Source organism: Galeopterus variegatus, unplaced genomic scaffold, assembly GCF_000696425.1.
Source record: "Galeopterus variegatus unplaced genomic scaffold, G_variegatus-3.0.2 Scaffold7427, whole genome shotgun sequence".
Lineage (NCBI taxonomy): Eukaryota > Metazoa > Chordata > Mammalia > Dermoptera > Cynocephalidae > Galeopterus > Galeopterus variegatus.
This window is the reverse complement of record NW_007733538.1, coordinates 87,011-94,946: the sequence shown is the minus strand read 5'-3', so window position 1 is coordinate 94,946 and position 7,936 is coordinate 87,011. Positions and strand designations below refer to the sequence as shown.

Genomic DNA, 7,936 nt, shown 5'->3' with positions numbered 1-7,936 from the left:
AAAAAAAAACAAAAAAAACAAAAACAGTCAACAGAGTGAAAAAACAACCAACAGAGTGGGAGAAAATATTTGCAAAATATACATCTGACAAAAGATTAATATCCAGAATATATAAGGAACTCAAACAACTTTACAGCAAAAGATCAAGTAACCCAATTGAAAAAAGGACAAAGGAGCTGAATAGGCATTTCTCAGAGGAAGGTATACAAATGGCCAACTGGCACATGAAAAAATGCTCAACATCACTCAGCATTTGGGAAATGCGAAACAAAACCACTTTGAGATACCATCTCACTCCACTTAGGATGGCTAACATCCAAAAGACTGTGGACGATAAATGCTGGCGAAGTTGCGGAGAAAAAGGAACTCCCATACACTGTTGGTGAGACTGCAAAATGATGCAGCCTTTATGGAAAATGGTATGGAGATTCCTCAAACAATTACAGATAGATCTACCATAGACCCAGCTATCCCACTGCTGGGAATATACCAGAGGAATGGAAACCATCATGTCGAATTGACAACTGTACTCCCATGTTTATTGCAGCACTATTAACAATAGCCACCAGTTGGAATCAGCACAAATGTCCATCATCAGATGAATAGATGAGGAAAATGCTGTATATCTGCACAGTGGAATACTACTCTGCTACTAAAAAGAATGAAATACTACCATTCCCAGTAACATGGATGGACTTAGAGAAAATTATATTAAGTGAAATAAGTCAGGCACAGAAAGAGAAATACCACATGTTCTCACTTATTTGTGGGAGCTAAAAATCAGTAAATAAAGAAATATAGAAGCAAATGGTGGTAGGGATGGGGAAGAACACACAACAATCACAACAATTCCTTGATCTTGTTAAGACAAGTGAGCAGATATGATGTTATCTGAAGGGGTGGGGGGAGAGGGAGGCAGGAAAGAGGAATTAGTAAAGGGACATGAAAATCGACTACATTGTATATTGCTAAATTAAAATACATAAGCAAATAAATAAAATATAGAAAGACCCCCCACAAAAAAATAAATAAGTAAATATTAGGAAGTGCTTTATGATGAATAACTGTTAAATACACTTTTGAGTACCACCTGTTTTTTGAACACAGTCATACTGTTAAAAAAATGAAGAAACAAAAGAGTAAACTAATTGTAAGATGTGGCTGAAAGAAGATAATCTATTGTTAACCTCACTTCATAAGTGATAGCAAAATTAAAGGGAGACAATCATGAATCACAGTAAGATGAGAGCTGGGTAACTAATTGGCCTATTTTCTGTGCTGTCAGAATCTTCTCAAGCAATTTTCTTCAATTATAACTGCAAATCAGCATGTTATTTCCTCCAAAGAAAGTATCTATTGCCTGAGGACTAACTAGATAGCCTGGGGTAATCATGAAGAATTGTTGGGGAACATTTTCCACTAGTGAATAATTACAAGAAGCTTAGGGTGAACTACCAGCATTAAAAGTCCATGGTGAAAAATAAATTATGAAAAATACCATTACATGAAAAAGGCTGTCAGCCTTGATCATCAACAAGAATTTGATCTATCAACTAGCAAACCCTACAAAACAAAACAAAGCATAACAGAAACCAAAATATTGCCACTATATGCTTACCTCTTTGCTGGATGTACTTGGCCCACTGTGTGTCAAATAAATGCTCTGCTATCCAGCGACAACGGGTTGTTTCAGACTGGTTGTACCTTTGTTCTGTAACTTCAGTTCAGTCAGTTCTGTTACTCACAGTGACTTATACTCTTTCTTAAGTCACCTGGTTATATGAGTCACTAAGAGGTATAATCTTGTCCTCCTTACATCAATATCCCTATCCTATTGTCCTACAAGTGAAAAAAAGTACTATAGTTTCAGGTTTCCACTGTTTAAAAAAAATAATTACCTAAATGTTCTGTTATCTCCAAAATTCATGTTTCTTTTATGTAAATAATGTAATCTGATAAATAGATTTCAAGAGCGTCGAGGGAAGTGACCATATCGTCTATGACAATACCCAGTTGCAAAAAAACAAAAAATGCTTTGAGGGAACCTCTAAATTACAGGCTTCTTATGTTTATGACAGGCATTTTCATTTTAGGAGTCCAATGTGTCATCTGGTATATTAAAATCCATGTAATAAGAAGACATTGCTATGATATCATATCTATTTTATTATGTCCCTGTGAAATTTAATTGGAATTAGATAACTAGTACTGTAACAGTATTCTATGTCTATTTTTTGCTCTTTCTTTAAAGCATTTATTTGGGGAATTTGCACAAGGTGTGCATTCAATAAATGTTGTTGAGGAATGAGATTTCTAAAGCCTAGACCTATTAGGTAGGAGACAGAAATTTATAGGTAAATAAAGGGGGAAAGTACATGATAAAAGTGAAGTTAACTCTTGACACTTATATGATTCCTTTTGGAAAATGACACTCACCTAAAGGTCAACATCTATTTAGACAGCTGAAACAAGGAGAAAAGAACGTCTTTTTCTGTAAAGAATCTTGTAGATGCCTAGAAATACAATTTGGAATATGTAAAGACACCATGGATTCTTGAAATGAAATAGATTGAACTCTCTTAAGAACTATTCAGCACCTCAAGAAAAGTCACATTTATTCTTTAGTTTAGTTTTGTCCTGAGATTGGTTTGTTATTACAGAAAATTCATTAACAAAGTATGAGTTTAATGGTGGCAAATTTCATTGTCTTTTTGGTCTTTTTAATGCTTCATGGATTTTGTTTTGATTTGTTTTGTTTTACGTTGTTGATATTCTAATTTTACTCTTTTTTTTTTTCCTTTTTGTCTTTTTTCGTGTCCGGCAATGGATCGCAACCCTCAGCGTCGCGCCCGTACCAGACCGGGACCGGCAACGGGATCGCAACCCTTGGTGCTGCGCCCACACCTCGCTCAGCCAGTGAGTGGGAACCGGTCTGCATGTGGGATCCGAACCCTCGGCAGGAGTGCCACTACGCTCCCAAGCGGCGCACTGTAGCAGTGCGCCAATGGGCTGGCCCCTAATTTTACTCTTTTTAAAGATAATTTATATCTTATACATATATGCAGGGTACAAAGTTGACTTTCAATAGTTGTACACAATGTGTGATGGTCAGATCAGGATAGTGAGCTTATTCGTCATTACAATATATAATTGTTCTTTGCATCCCTTAACCAATTTTGCATTAACCCCTTTCCTCTCCCCTCCCCTTTTCCACCTCTAGTAACTACAGTTCTTTTCTCTCCTTCTAAAAGTTCTATATACTATTGCGATTGTTGTTTCTCTCTCTCACTCTTTATTGTTTGTTTATTTATGGATTCAGCTCCCACTTATGAGTGAGGACATGCAGTATGTTTCTTTCTGCACTTGGTGTGTTTCACTTAGCAAAATTTTCCCCAGGCTCATCCACGTTGCTGCAAATGGCAGAATTTCACTTGTTTCTATGGCTGAATAGTATTCCATTGTGTACATGTATCACATTTTCTTTATCCAGTCATCCATCAATGAACATTTAGGTTGTTTTCATAGTCTGGAAATTATAAATAGAGCTATGATAAACATGGGAGTGCAGGTATCCCTTCAACCTGATGATTTTCAGTCCTCTGGATATATACCCAGTAATGGGATTGCTGGATCATATGGTAGTTCTACATGTAGTTGTTTGAGGAACCTCCATACTGTTTTCTATAATGGCTGAACTAATTTACAATCCACCAACCATGAACATCCTTGCCAGGATTTGTTATTCACCTTTTTGATAATAGCCATTTTAACTGGGGACAGATATCTCAAAGTGGCTTTGACTTGAAATTCCCTGATGATTAGTGATGATGAGCATTTTTCATATACCCATTTGCGTTTTGTATGTCCTTTGAGAAATGTCTGTTCATCTCCTTTGTCCTTTTTTGAATTAGATTGTTTTTTACTGTAAAGTTATTTGAGCTCTTTGTGTATTTTGGATATTAATCCATTATAGGATGCATAGTTTGCAAATAAATTATTCCATTCCATAGGTGCTCTTTTCACTCTCTTGATTGTTTCTTTTGCTGTGCAGAAAATTTTTAGTTTGATATAATCCCATTTGTTTTTTCTTTTGTTTGTGATTTGGGGGTCTTATTCACAAATTATTTGCCCAGTCCTACATCCTGGAATCTTTCCTCTGTGTTTTCTACTAGGAGTTTAAAAGTTTCAGGTCTTATATTTAAGTCTTTAATGCATTTTGAGTTGATTTGGGTATATGGTGATAGGTACGGATCATTTCATTCTTCTACATATGGATATCCAGTTTTCTCAGCACCATTTATTGAAGAGGCTCTCCTTTCCCCATTGTATGTTCTTGGTGCCCTTGTAAAAGGTTAGTTTGCTGTAAGCATGTGGGTTGATTTCTGGGTTCTCTATTCTGTTACACTTGTCCTTCTGTCTGTTTTAATGCCAGTACCATGCTGTTTTGGTTACTATAGATTTGTAATATAGTTTGAAGTCAGCAATTACAATCCCTACTTTTTTTGCTCAGGATTGCTTTGGCTATTTGGGGTATTTTGTTGTTGCATAGGAATATCAGTATTGTTTTTTTCTGTAAGGAATGTCTTTGGTATTCTGATGGAGATTGCATCTGATTTAGATGACTTAGGTAATATGAACATTTTCACTACATTGAGTCTTCCAATCCATGAACCATGAATGTCTTTCCATCCTTTAGTGTCCTCTTTAATTTCTTTCAGCAGTGATTTCTAGTTCTCATTGTAGATATTTTCTTTTTACCTCCTTGGTTTAATTTATTCCTAGGTATTTCATTATTTGATGACTATTGTAAATGGACTTGATTTCTTGATTTATTTTTTCTTCTAGTTTGTCACTGGCATATAAAAATGCTACTGAATTTTGTATACTTATTTTGTATCCTACAACCTTATTGAATTTGTTTATCAGCTCTAAAATTTTTTGGTAGAGTTTCCTGGGTTTTCTATATATAGAATTATGCCATCTACACTCAGGGACAATAGAAAGAAATAAGGTCATCCAAATAGGAAAAGTGCTTTCTGTTTTTAATGATTCTTTCAATGACTGGACACCATGCTGAAAAGAATTTAATCTACCCAGAATAGTGAAAGTTGACATTTCAAAAACAGTAAAGCAAAATTTTTGTGTGAGTAAGTCAAAATCAATACGTGTATGCAAAGACTAAATTTAGATGAAAGATAAACAGTATTGAACTTTTTTGAATCTGCAGTTATACTGAAATTGTATGATCTAGCTAATACCAATGAATCCCTTCTAGATTTTAAACTTTGTGAGGACAGAGTCCTTACTTGTTCGGTTTACCTTATACTATATTGCTAAGATAGTACTTAGCAACATGGTGTTTACTCAATAAATCTTTGTTAAATGAATGCTAAAGTAAGTTATTAAAATAAAAACAAAATGCCAAGAAAAAACATGTACATAAAAAGATAAAAATGTCTCTCTCCTCTAGCCAGCCATCCAAAAGGTAAAGACCAAGGGAATGCCAAAAGATGCCAAAAGGAAAGACTAAGGGGAAGAATGTGGTTCCAGCTCCTACCGTTGTGAAGAAGCAGGAAGCGAAGAAGGTGGTAAATCCCCTGATTGAAAAAAGGCCCAAGAACTTTGTCATTGGACAGGATATCCAGCCCAAAAGTGACCTCATCCACTTTGTCAAATAGCCCTGTTACATTCAACTGCATCAGTAAAGGTCTATCTTCTTTTTTTTTTTTTTTTTTTTTTTTTTTTTTTCCCTTTTTCCGTGTCTGGCAACGGATCGCAACCGTCAGTGTCGCCCCCGCACCGGACCAGGACGGGCAACGGGATCGCAACCCTCGGTGTTGCTCCCGCGCCTCGCTCAGCCAGTGAGCGGGAACCCGTCTGTATGTGGGATCCGAACCCTCGGCGGGAGTGCCACCGCACTTGCCAAGCAGCGCACTATAGCAGTGCGCCACCGGGCCGGCCCCCTAAGGTCTATCTTCTATAAGCAGTTAAAAGTGCCTCCTGCAGTTAATCAGTTCTCCCAGGCCTTGGTCCACCAAATGGCTACTCAACTGCTTAAGATGGGCCAAAAGTACAGACCAGAGTCTAAGCAAGAGAAGAAGTAGAGACCATTGGACTGGGTTGATAAAAAAGCTGCTGGAAAAGGGGTTGTTACTACTACAAAACCACCTTTCTTTCCAGCAGAGATTAATGCTGTCACTACCTTAGTGGAGAATAAGAAGGTTCAGCTAGTAGTGTTTGCACTTTACAGGGAGGATACCATTGAGCTCATTGTGTTCCTGCCTACTGTGTGTCTTAAAGTGGAGTTCCCTAAGGCATTAACAAGGGGAAGGCCAAACTGGGCTGCCTAATCCACAGGAAGAACTGCACCATCATTGCCTTCACACCACTTAACTCCAAAGACAAAAGGAGCTCTGGCTAAGCTTGTGGAAGCTATCAGAAGCAGTTACAATGACAAATACGATGAGATCCACCATTACTGGGGAGGCAATGTCCTGAGTCCAAAATCAGTGACTCAAATTTCCAAGCTGAAAAATGCAAATTCTAAAGACCCTTGCCACTGAACTGTATTAAATATAACTGTTGTTTTCTGTAAATAATAGTAATAATAATTCCTCTTCAAAAAAAGTTAAAGTCATCTTAATTTTCAAACTAGAAACTTGTCTATGAACCACTGTAGGGCAATATAAGTTAAGAAATACTAACTACTTGTGAGAAAGACTTGTTCCATCTGTAATAGTGCCACAGGTAATTTGTATTTATACATACACACACACACAATGATACATGTTCCCACTATCACACCATAGGGAATTTATGTACCTTATTACTTATACTTGAGAACATGTTTTAAGATTGGTTGAATAATAACCCCACTGTTATCTTTTTGTTGTTACGGTCATTGTTTTTGTTTTGGCAGCTAGCCTGTACAGGGATGGAACTTTGGATCTTGGCATTATCAGCATCACACTGCAACTAACAGAGCTAAACAGTCAACCCACTTCATTGTTATTTAACATTTTTCCACCTAATTGAAGACAAGAAGACAATGCTGATTGAATTAACAACTATGTTTTTTTTTCTTAAAACAACATTTCTCTTGAGAATTTGGTGAAAATTATAAATTTTAATTTTTGCATGAATAGTAGGGGTGAATCAAATAGAGAATCATTTGATCCACTAAAAATTTAAAAGAGCTTAGGGTACTTTTCGAAGTTCACTAAATAGAAAAGACATAGTAACTGACATGTTCAGGTAATAATATTAACTTTTCTTAACAGGACAAGCCAATATTTTAAGTTTTAGGAAAATAAAAATACTTTTTATTTATAACTTCTGTTTGATGTGTACGACTGATGAACTTAAGGATCGGTGTTGTTATTGTTGCTGCTGTTGTTGTTTTTTATCATTACAAATGGAATAAGTATCTGTGCATATACGAATATTAAAATGTCATGCCTGATAATTCCACTTAATTTTTCAACCATTATAACTAAAGTGCATTTGTTTAATCTCAAGATTGACTAACGTGTGAATTTAGTACTTTATTTGGGTAAACACATAATCTGAAAAAAAAGGTTAAAGTTCTAATTTATAAACCAAGATAGATGTGAATTCCAATTTGAGTATAATATGCCAACTTGTTTAAGATGCATAACTTAGGAAGGAGCATATGGTATGTTGCATAATGTGGTTTTTGGCTATAATGATGCTCTGCTCTGGAAATTTCAACCAAAATACAAACATATACAGGGATACAATACTTGATATTATCTATCTCCAGACTATACAACACATTCCGAATCCAGGAAGGGACCATTAAATAAGCTATGTTGAGTATATCAAGATCTACCCTCACAAATGTTTACCCCTGATAACTTCCTATTTATTTTTATTATTGCTATGTAATTTAGAAAAAAAATACAATTTTGGACCA

The 7,936-nt window shown here is 35.9% G+C and overlaps 1 pseudogene; it reads left to right on the top strand.

The window, feature by feature from the left end:
• Window positions 1-5,510: 5,510 nt before the first annotated feature.
• Window positions 5,511-6,563, top strand: LOC103607447 (annotated as a pseudogene).
• The last annotated feature ends 1,373 nt before the right edge of the window (window positions 6,564-7,936 follow it).